Source organism: Erinaceus europaeus, chromosome 3, assembly GCF_950295315.1.
Source record: "Erinaceus europaeus chromosome 3, mEriEur2.1, whole genome shotgun sequence".
Taxonomy (NCBI): Eukaryota; Metazoa; Chordata; class Mammalia; order Eulipotyphla; family Erinaceidae; genus Erinaceus; species Erinaceus europaeus.
The window spans coordinates 108,072,094-108,084,763 of record NC_080164.1 but is presented as its reverse complement, the minus strand read 5'-3'; positions in this window follow the sequence as shown (position 1 = coordinate 108,084,763).

Genomic DNA, 12,670 nt, shown 5'->3' with positions numbered 1-12,670 from the left:
GAAGAACCATAATGCTATCTCCTCAGCCCTCCTAAAAAATTTTCATGGTGAAATGTGTCCTATAGTTGAGGGGAATGTGCTTCATTTAAGATAAGGAAAATTAGATCAAATAGAAACGTTGGTGAGAAGAGAAGAAAGGTTGATGATACAGTGGAAAAGAGGAAAGAGTCAAGTTTCTTGAGAGGTAGGCAAAGAATTCCCGGGCGCAGACAGAAAACCATCCAGACATGATAAGCAGATGTCCCTCAAATGCTCCAGGCAAGAATGAGGAGAGAAAGAGAGAGGTAGGATCTGGGTAGGTAACAAAGACTAGAGTGCTTTGATTTTATCTGAATAGTCAGTGGAAAATGTGTGCAGAGCCTAAGAAATTTAGGAGACTAGGGACATATGACATAGTCAAGCAATTAAGAGAGCACATTGCAGGCCAGCAAGAGATCTCACTGAGATAATACATTGGTTTTTACTGTGCACCTGGCCCAGGCTTGAGCCTGGATGTCACATGCATTAAAGGAAGCTTTGGTGCTCTAGTATCTTTCCCTCTGTCTTTCAGTCTCCTTCCCCCACCCCTGAAAAAATTGACATGGTGTGGTGAAGTTTAGCACAACAAGCCAAAAGAATGAGTTCTTCAGGGAAGGACTAAGGTTCTGAGCCCATGATCAAAGACCAGTTGAAGTCAGTGACGAAAAATTTCTGGGAGTCATGTTGTTTTTGTGATTGGTTTCTATAATTACTCCATTATTCAAATAAAGATATTTAAAAAGCTGGGGTTGGGTGGTGGAACACTCAGTTAAGCACACAAAATATAAAGTGCAAGGATCCATGCAAGGACCCAAGCAAGGATCTGGGTTCAAGCCCCCATTCTCCACCTGCAAAGTGGACGCTTCATAAGCAGTGAAGCAGTTCTACAGGTGTCTGTCTTTCTCTGTTCCTCTCTATCTCTCCTCCTCTCTCAATTTTTCTCTGTCCTACCCAATAAAATGAAAAATAAAATGGCCACCAGGAGCACCGGATTTATAGTGCCTGCACTGAGCCTCAACAATAACCTTGGAGAAAAAAAAAAGGTATTTAAGAAGTCAAGAGTTGGCATCACACAGAAAGGGTGTTTTTTGTTTGATGTTTGTTTGGCTAGAAAGAAGAGATAAAACAAAGTAAAAGACAATTTATAGCACCGAGAAAGGTTACCATGGAATTATAGAGCTTGGGAAAGGACCTGAATAGGAATTACATTGAGTGTAAAGAAATTATAGACATGGAGGCTTGTTCCTGTTGAAGGATTCAAAGAATTGAAATCCAGCTGGAAGGAGTTGGAGCAGCAAGTCTGAAAGAGGAGATAGTGGTGTGGATGCACCATGTTAAAGAATGTAAGCATGGGGGCTGGGGGGGTAGGGATTATTCACCCTGTAAAGTACACACATCACCATGTATGAGGATCCAGGTTCAAGACCCTGGCCCCCACGCACCCTCAGAGGGAAACTCCATTAGCAGTGTATGAATAGCACAAATCCCTCTCCCTCCATCTCTCTCTCTCTCTCTCTTTGTGTATGTGTGTTTGTCTGTTTGTCTGTCTCCTCTCTGCTACCTAAAATGGCTGGTGGGCAGGAACAGTGGAGCTGCACAGGTGCTGAGTCCCTAGCAATGACCCTGGTGGCAAAAGAAAAATAAGAGTGTGATCCTGGCAAGGATTATCTCTGGTAGACTAGAAAGACCACTAAGCGATAAAGAGGGTTAGGAAATAAGAGCACAGAAGGGGCACTGTGAGAGCTTCAGGCACCTAAGAGAAGATAGGAACTAAGAGAAGAGAGAGAACTGTGAGGCTGGGGCTAAAGTTCTTGGCCAGAAAGGAGAACGGTCAAGTGATAGGTGACAGTGGCAAGGAAAATTAGCGGGTTACAGGATCCAGCTGGCAGAGGCTTCAAAGAAGCTAGGTTTCCTTCTGTCAGAGGTGGAGTGGGTGGCTTGGGAGGTGTCATAAGGAGTGGGAAAGATCCTAGTCTTCCTTCTAGAGAGAGTAGTGCCACCAGAGTTGGGAGAAGCACATACACATCACTCCACAGCCCTGCAGGGACCCCAGCCCTGCTACAGTGTACATGGACACAATGCTGAAGAAGAGAAGGTTGTGCTCATGATGGAAGAGGGGCCAGGGCTCCATAACTGGACATGTGCTAGGTCAGAGGGCAAATAACTCCCCAATGGAAGTCAGCTTATGGGAGTTGGGCAGTAGTGCAGCAGGTTAAGTGCAGGTAGTGCAAAGTGCAAGGATCATCATGAGGATCCAGGTTCCAGCCCTGGCTCCCCACCTGCAGGGGAGTCGCTTCACAGGGGAGTCTCTCCCCCCTCTGTCTTCCCCTCCTCTCTCCATTTCTCTCTGTCCTATCCAACAACAACATCAATAGCAACAACAATAATAATTACAACAAAAAAACACAAGGGCAACAAAAGGGAATAAATAAATAGTTTTCAAAAAAGTCAGATTAGTATCTTTCTCAAAGGAGCTGCTCACATTCAAGAACTACGCTGAGACCACTGCTCTAGAGTATTTCCAGCTACTGGAACAACAGTGAAATTGTTCACTGAAAGAAAGCAAGGACAGAAGGGAAAAACACAAAGTAAAACTTGCACTGGGTTTGGTGTGTGGCACCAAAGCAAAGGACTCTGGGAAAGGAGGGCAGGGAGGGGTTTGGTGCAGGGAACTTGGGATCCTGGAGCTTGACAGTAGAAAAGGACCTAAGTTGTGGCGAGAGTGTCCTGCTTACACCTGTCATGGGGAAATGAGAGAAAGGACACATGTGTCAACAATTGTACTGGCATCCGTTAACTCTCCAATAAAATGATAAAAAAAAAAAGGAATGTCCTGCCTTCTAGAAGCTACTTAGCTCATACAGCAAACACTTCTGGTTCCTTGTTTGCTAAATGGGTATAATTAATGCCCCTAGGATATGTGGTGATGAAATATAATTTGATAATGTATATACATGCACTAAAATTAAATTTCATTGCCTATATGTAATTATACAAGTATTAAAAGAAGTAACACTTTGCAGAAATAAGAGCTTACAATGGAATATTAAGTGAGTAGAAAAATGAAGTCTGGTCAAGAAACAAGGATTTTTTCTGATGAAGGCAAGGGTGAAGCTAATAGAGTGGATGTTGTAAGTTCTTACACTAGTGTGGATGCTAAACCATAAACCTCTTTTTCTTTTCTTGCTCCTCCCTCCTGCTCCCCCCACCCAAAACACACACACTCTAGAAAGAAAGAGCAAGACAGAAAGGCAAAAAAACAGAGTGAAGCACCAGGCAGGGCTTCTTCCAATGGAATGGGACCAGACTTGAACCTCCTCATACATATGTCCAAATGAGCTGTCTTGCCAGTGCAAACCTCTTGATTTCCTGGACAACAATCGACTGAATTAAAAATCCACTGTCCATAATGTTCAGACATTGTAGTGATTAAGTTCTAGTACAACTTTTCCTTTTTTAAATTATTTATTTTTTGTTTGTCTAGAGATAGAGAGAAATTGAGAAGGGAGGGGAAAATAGAGAGGGAAAGAGATAGAAACACATCTGCAGCACTGCTTTACCACTTGAGAAGCTTTTCCCTTGCAGGTGGGAACCAGGGGCTTGAACCCCGGGTCCTTGCCCAATATAATCTGAGTGCTTACCAGGTGAACCACTATCTGGACCCAAGTACCACTTTTCCTAGCACTAAACATCAAAATGTTTTTTTAAATTAAATGGAATTTTCATCTATTTTCAAGAAGGTCTCAACAATAACAGCCCAAACAGGAAGACTTTCATGTAGTATATGAACATTACATGAGAATTTATGAAAAAAAAATCAAGTTGCTGTAACAAAACATAGAGAAATTAAACTTAAACCTTTAGATTTGTGAATAAGGTTTGTGAGTTTTATCTTACTTACTGAAATAATTATTCTTATTTTTACCATAAGGGTTATCACAGGTGCTTGCTTGGTGCCTTCATGATTCCACCATTATTGGGGGGAATTTTTTTCTTTTTAACTTATAAAAAACATTGATAGAGAGTGAGACACAAAGAGACATAAAGAAGGGGCTGGGTGGTGGCTTACCAGGTTAAGTGAACATGGAGTGAAACACAAGGACCAGCATAAGGATTCTATTTGAGCCCTGAGCTCCCCACTTGCAGGGGGTTGCTTCACAAGCTGTCTTTCCCTTCTCATGCAAGTTCTCACTGTCTTATCCAACAATAACAACAAAATGGGAAAAAATGGCCTCCAGGAGCATTGGATTCATAGTGCAGGGACCAAACCTAGCGATAACCTTGGAGTTATATATATATACACATATACATAGGGAGGAGTGGGGGAGAAGGATGGGATACAGTCTTTTGGTGGTGGGAATGGTGTTTATGTATACTCCTATTAACTTGTAGTCATGTAAATCACTATTTAATTAATATGGGAGGGGAAAAATTGATTGAATGTCTCAAACTTTTAAAAACACAGATCACAGACTGAGTCTTTGAAATGTTGACTCTCCTAAAAGCTTATACCAGGGAGGACAGAAGCAACCAGTGGCACAGCTATATAAAAATAATGTCAAGGGAATAAATTATTGTGATGTTGTGTATGATACAGCAAATCCTAACAAAGAGATTTTTCAAAGTTAAACCCATTGCCAAATAATGTGATTATAGCAATAACTATCTATTGCCTTCTTAAGCCCTAAGACAGCAGGAACCTCCCACTTCCTCTATAGAGCCTATGTTTCCCCAGTCCTGAAATCTCTAGGATGGGGTTAATTTTCTTACATGCTTCTCTCAAATCATACCAAATGATATCACATCCCTGATCCCAACCTAATCAATGCAACGAGTACCACCTCAGCATGCTTCACTTCAGACTATGTCTATAGATGTCAAGCATGGAATGTCAACCCTTCAGCCTCATTACTCAGGTGAGACCTTTCCTTTCATAGGATTCTCTAATTCCATTCCAGGTGGTTCACTTCCTAACAAAGTCCCAAAACCTAGATATAGACCAGGTCCCATGCAATAGGGCATATGTTCACATGTATCCATAAATTAGGGCAAAATATATACCTGAAAGGAAAAGTACATAATAGTCTGCAGTGAGTCAGTATGAAGTTCATAATAAAATAGTGTCTACTTAGATATCCTCCTCACTTAATTCCTATTATACTTCCCTCATTCACTCCCAAGCTATCCTTATCAAAGTAAGGACTACAAAAGCTGAATAAGGGCAAGAGACTGGCGTACTTTAATGATGACTCTTTAGTCACTATCAGGCCACCCCATCAGCTGGGGCCCTAGTTGGGGAGTCCTGAGAATCTCAAACAGACATGATGGGCCTAGACCTCAAATAAATCCCTCTCTCCATTGTTACTGGTCATCTCTATCAGAAACAACAAAACAGACCCTTTTGTGGGTCCCCATAGAACCTTGCCCTCAACTTGGATCAACAATGGTAGAGAACATTCCATCCTCTGAAGGAAGGCTGGACAACATACTCTATGCTACAACTGAGGAAGATGGGTCCTGAAATTGGGGCAGCTTGAATGTTCCTACATATAACCACAGGATGTGAGCTCAGATCTACAGGGATGCAGAGGTCACATAGGCTCCTCAGCAAAATAACATCAGTGGGGTTTACAGACAACAATATTTATAACCCTTTCCCATATTAGGGAGCTACTCTCTTCCCTGAGCCAGCTTTCCGGTCCTTTTTCCAACCATGACATAATTTCCCCAAACAATAACTTGGATCCACCTGCATATCAGACTTCAGGCAAAAAAAAAAAACCCACAAAAACCCACAGGTCCTTTGGAATATAACTAATATATGCCTACTAGCTATCTACAAAATGGATACCCCCCCACTCTTCATCTTCACTACTCTAGCCTTTAGGTTCATGATTAGTCAACAACTTATTAGGCTTTATATGCTAACTCTCTTTTTAGCCACCAGGTTCCAGATGCTGCCATGATGCCAACCAGACTTCCCTGGACAGACAATCACACCAATGTGTCCTGGAGCTAGAGCCCCACCCCACTAGGGAAAGAGAGAGGCAGGCTGGGAGTATGGATCGACCTGTCAATGGCCATGTTCAGCGGGAAAGCAGTTACAGCAGCCAGACCTTCCACCTTCTTCATCCTATAATGATCCTGGGTCCACACTCCCAGAGGGATAAAAAATAAGAAAGCTATCAAGGAAGGGGATGGGATATGGAGTTCTGGTAGTGGGAATTGTGTGGAGTTCTTCCCCTCTTATCCTATGGTTTTGTCAGTGTTTCCTTTGTATAAATAAAAAAAAAAGATTGAGAAGAAGAGGTGTGGGGAGAGTGATGGGAGATGGAGAGAGATAGGAAAGGCAGGAGAGACAGCTACAACAATTGTACCACTTTATCTCACCAGAAACAAAACTCAACTCCAAATGGATCAAGGACCTGGATGTTACACCAGAAACTATCAAATACTTAGAGGAAAACATTGGTGGAATACTTTCCCACCTAAACCTCAAGGACATATTTGATGATACAAACCCAATTGCAAGGAAGACTAAAACAAAATCAGTCCCCTTCTTTTCTGGCAGTTTTTCAGACAAAGACAAATATAGAAACAGAGAGACAGAGGGATATAGGGAAAGAACCTACAGCTCCAAAGCTTCCCTCAAGTCAGTGGGGGTCTGTCTCCAACAAACTCTTGGACATCCCCCTGAGAAACAAAAGAACTTCTGTTCAACCAGCTTCTCCATGAATAATTCCACAGGCATAAGTGATAATCACTAATGACACTAACTTGCAAGGTTTAACAGAGACCATAAAGTTTTCAAAGAAAAAGTAGTTTTAATCATGTGTTTTCAAAAACATTTGGACCTTGAAAAACTTTTATTGGTAGAAAAATAGAAAACACACATTTATTGTAATTAGCAACTTGAAATAGAATGAAAGAAAAATCCAAGAATACATAAGCAGACCAAAAATACTAGACATTATTTTTTTATTTACTTAAAATTTTTTTCCTTTATCAGGGAATTAATGTTTTACATTTGACAATGAATACAATAGTTTGTAGATGCATAACATTTCTCAGTTTTCCACATAACAATAAAACCCCCCACTAGGTCCTCTGCCATCCTTTTCCAGGACCTGAACTCTCTCCACCCACCCACCCCAGAGACTTTTACTTTGGCGCAATACACCAAAGACATTAATTTCTTATTTATTTATTTATTACTGGATAGAGACAGAGAGAAGTTAACAAGGGAAATAGAGATATAGAAGGAAAGAGACGCAAACACCTGCAGGCCTTCTTCATGAAGCTTTTCCCCTACAGGTGGGGACCAGGGGTTTGAACCCAGGTCCTTGTGAATTATAATGTGTGTGCATATCCAGGTGCACCATCACCTGCCCCCCATTATTTTGTAAAATACCTTAAATTATTTTTCTTTATTTATTGCATAAAGAGCCAGAAATTGAGAGGGAAGGGGATGATAGGGTAAGAGACAGAGAGACACCGGCAACACTGCTTCGCCATTCTCAAAGCTTTTCCCCTGCAGGTGGAGACCAGGGAATCAAACCCAGATCCTTGTGAAAGGTAACATGTGTGCTTAACTAGGTATGCCACCACTCAGCCCCCATTATTTTAATTCTCTATTACTTATTTATTCATACTTAGGAATTTTCATTGTCCAATAGATATTTATGGGACAATTTTTTATGGGACAACTGTTTGAAAGTTTCAATGATTATTTTAATTTTCCTGTAATTTGTACTGTGCCTAATATACCTCCTAAAAGTAGTAGCACAGACATATCAATAAATATACCTGTCACAGCTATATAATTCATGGAGTCTCTAGCTTAACCTTCTGGTTAAAAACATAAATGAAGACATAAATGCTTCTGGTTAAAAACCTTTGATATTAAATCAGGAGAGATTTTGGTCTTACAAGGGTATTTCACTTCATGTAGATTTAGGATACTGTTAGAGAAAAGAAGCAATAAAAATAAAAAAACTATTACAGTGTAGATCTGTGTGTGGCTGCAAAAACAAGAGGCTTGTCATTCTAACACCCATATGGACAATATTTGCAATCTGAATAGGTGATTGAATTTTTTTGTAAATTAGTGTATACTAGAGTATTATTTCAATTAAATCTTTTAGTAGTTTTAGTTAAATGAGCATATATTTCAAAGTCTTCTAACATCTTCACGTGAATTTTAAAGTTATTTTAATTTAATTTATTATTTTATTTATTATTGGATAGAAACAGACAGAAATTGAGAGGAGAGGGGAGAGAGAAAGAAAGAGAGAGACTTGTAGTCCTGCTTTACCACTTGTGAAGCTTTCCTCCTGCAGGTGGGGACTAGGGCCTTTGAACCTGGGTCTTTGTGCTCTGTAGTGTGCACTCTTAATGAAGTGTGCCACCACCTGGCCCCAATTTTTTTTTTTAAGTTTTAATGCTATTTGCTTGCTCAGAAATTACTCAATGTGACTAATGAATATTTTCCAAATTTTGAAATAAGAGTCTGGAATAGTAAGTGATTTTTTTTCTTATAAATATAACAAAAAGAAACAAGAGTGCTTGTCACATTAGTGAAGCAAACATGATCTCTTTCTAAGCTTGTCTCAATACCCATCTTATTCCACCAAAAACCATGTAGAGTTTATACCCTCTTTCCACTATCTGATCTTTTCAAAAATCTTATGGCCACTTCTTGTATGAAAGGAGGGAGAAACTGTTGTTGACTTTGATGAAAATCATTAGAAGAATATTTTCTGAAGAGGGAGCAGGATTTCCAGACCAGCAGGAGAGAAAGTAGAGAAAAGGGAACAAAGAGAAACCATGGTGTAATATTATAACTCATCTATGAATTGGAAAAGGGGTGCTGAAAAGGACAAAGGTGAGATGAGAAGTTCCTGTTTGTTAAACAATTTGTTATGCTTTATATCTTAATGTTTTTCAGCCACAAAGATGCAGACACTACCATGATGCCATCTTGACTTCCCATTCTAGACCCCTGTCCCACCAGGGAAAGATTGAAATAGGCTGGGGATATGGATCCACCTGCCAATGTTCATGTCCAGTGGAGAAGCAATTACAGAAGCCAGACCTCCCACTTTCTGCACCCCATACAGAATTTTGGTCCATACTCCCAGAATAATAAACAATAGAGAAGCTTCCAATGGAGGGGATGGGACACGGAACTCTGGTGCTAGGAACTGTACTCCTTTTATATTATAATCTTGTTAATTATTATTAAGTCACTAATAAAATAAAAATAATATGTCCCTGGTTTCATTTCAATTAAACATTTTTGATTAATAATTGTCTCTTGGAACTGCAACCTTTGTATTGAAAATAAGCTGTTTTTTATTTAGTAAGAAAATCTTCCTAGAGAGTTATTTTTTCAGATGTACTTAAAAAGTATGTTTCCCAGAAAACACCTGCTGCTTCTTTGCTTCCAAAAGAACAGGATATTAGACAGAATGTTCTTGACAAAATCCCTTGTGTATCAAAAAGCATATCAGGTCTATTTGGCATCATCAAGCAAGATGACTAGGAAATGCTTCGGAAAAAAAAAAAAAAAACATGGCCAAGTACAGAGCAGAGGCAGCTGAGCCAGTCCTACTCCCAGTCAAGCTTGGCTCTCAGCAACAGGAAGAACTTCACTAAAGGGAGAAGTTAGTCCCTGGAATATGAGGACAGGTGAGTTCTGCAGCCTCTGGCCAAGATACTCCATGTGATACTATGCATGCCAGTGAGAGCCAGAAGATGGCTACTCCATCTTCAGAGAAACCACCTGCTGGAATGGTTTTATGCATGGTTTTATTTCCAAAGAGTGGAGAAACACACATGAACCTTAATATTACTTCATCCTCTTTGGAAGAAATAACATGCAGTTGATGCTAAATTTAATCAGACTCCCCCAGTTGTCATAGAAAGTGCTGTGGAAGCTCCTGGGCTGAATATGGATCCCAGATCAGATCAGTGGGGTTTATAATTAAAGGTATTTATATACTCTTCCCATATTTGGAAGCTACTCTCTTCCCTGATACAGCTTTCTAGTCCTATTTCCAACTCTGACACCATCATCCCAGATATACCTTTAGCCTCCCGTCATATTAGCTGTCAGGCTCAGGCAAAAATTAGTAAAGTCATGGGACCCTTGGAATATACCTAAAATGGACCTACTAGTGCTTTCCAAAATAGAGACCCCAAATCTCATCTGCTATGTTATTATTTTTAGATACCAGATTGTTAAACATTTTTTTTCTGCTTTATATGTTAATGTTTTCCAGCCACCAAGTTGCAGATGTTACCATGATGCCAACCTGTCTTCCTTGGGCCAATGACCTCACAAATGTGCCCTGGAACCCCACCTCCCCAGAGTCCTACCCCACTAAAGAAAGATAGAAACAGGCTAGGAGTTTACCAATTCTCATGTCCCTCAGAGAAGCAATTACGGAAACCAGACCTTTTACCTTCTGTACCCCATAATAATCCTGAGTCCATGCTCCCAGAGGAATAAAGAATAGTAAAGTTTCCCATGGAGGGGATAGGATTCAGAACTCTGGTGCTGGGAATTGTGTGGAATTGTACCCCTCTTATCCTTATCTTACTGCTGATCATTATTAAATCAATAAAAGGAAAGGAAGAGAGAAAGAAAGAAAGGAGGTGTTATGAAATTAAAAATAAATATGAACATTGTTGAGTTGAACCATTCTTTGTGGGGATACATTTGCACATATTTACATGACAGGCCATTGAGCTACATGGGCCATGAAAGGATGCCAAGACTGAAAATAGACTATGTGACACCCATATTCATAAGGCCAAGGACTGCTGCCTAGTTTGGCTGTGGCTGCTGTGAGAGATGCTGAATTAGGCAGGACTTTGGACCCTTGAGATGAGGGAGTCTCTTTGCATAACCACTGTGCTATCTCTCTCCCATCCTGTTTTATCTCTATGTTAGGAGTGAGTAATTAAGCTAAAAAATCTACTTATAGTTAAAAAAAAAAACACCACAGGTTCCCATAGCCTACAGGAAAGATAAAGAACAAAAGAGTGTTTAACACCCATCATGTTTCACCTCAAGGATTGAGACAACATTGGAACAACTGTTAATTTCCATAATTGTAAACTCTTTAAGTACCTTACTTAGACACAAGTCAATCCAGGCAAGTGGGATTAGTGGACTGAATAGTACTGAAAGAGGGACCTCATAACGCACCATATACAATAGTTAAACCAAGAAGAAACATTGGAAAAATGAACCAGGACAAAAGCCTAGATAACCACCCCTCCCCATAGGCAGAAGCACATAAGAATGAGGACAAGATATATACCTGAAAGCAGAAGTACATTAGAGTTTGCAGTGAGTACCTCCCTAACACTTCCTCTCCACTATTCCAAGCTTGGGATCCATGATTGCTCAACAAATTGTTTGGCTTCGTATGTTAACTCTCTTTTCAATCACCAGGTTCCAGATGCCACCAGGATGCTGGCAAGGCTTCCCTGGATTGAAGACCCCACCAATGTGTCCTGGAGCTCAGCATCCCCAGAGACACACCTTACTAGGGAAAGAGAGAGGCAGACTGGGAGTATGGACCGACCAGTCAATGCCCATGTTCAGCGGGGAAGCAATTACAGAAGCCAGACCTTCTACCTTCTGCAACCCTCAATGACCCTGGGTCCATGCTCCCAGAGGGCTAGAGAATGGGAAAGCTATCATGGGAGGGGGTGAGTTATGGAGATTGGGTGGTGGAAATTGTGTGGAGTTGTACCCCTCCTACCTTATGTTTTTGTTCATTAATCCTTTCTTAAATAAAAAATTAAAAAAAAAAGAGGACAAGATCTAAGCACTAACTGAGATATTATCCACAGGAGTGAGGAAAGAGTTTGAAAGTAATATCATCAGAAATGAAAACATAGCAAATGAGACTACAAAAGAAAACACTATCTCAGGGGTCAGGTGGTAGCACAGCCAGTTAAGCACATGTGCTGCAAAGTGCAAGGTCTGGTATAAGGATCCAGGTTCAACTCCCCACCTGCAGGGGAGTTGCTTCACAGGTGGTGAAGCAGGTTTGCAAGTGTCTATCTTTCTCTCCCCCTCTCTGTCTTCCCTCCTCTCTCCATTTCTCTTTGTCCTGTCCAACAACAAACAAGATCAACAACAACAATAATGACAACAACAAGGCTGCAACAACAAGGACAACAAAAGGGGAAAAATGGCCTCCAGGATCAGGAGATTCATGGTGCAGGCACTAAGCCCCAGAAATAACCCTGGAGGCAAAAAAAAAAAGAAAAGAAAAGAAAACACTATCTCAAGGTAATCAGAGAGCTGAAAGCTGAAATATGTGACCTAAGAGCACAACTAGCTGAATAAGCTAATACCATATTGAAACAATGTAACAAAATAGCTGAGCTACAGAAAACAACAGAGGGGCTCCCCTCTTATTCTTGGGTGGAGCTCAAAGATAAAATGTTCAGTGAGATAAGTCAGAAACAAAAGGCGGAATATGGGATGATCTCACTCATAGATAGAAGTTGAAAAATAAGATCAGAAGCGAAAACTCTTGGACTGGAGTTGGTGTATTGCACCAAAGTCAAAGACTCTGGGGGCAGGGGTGGGGTTTCAGGTCCTGAAACATAATGGCAGAAGAGGACC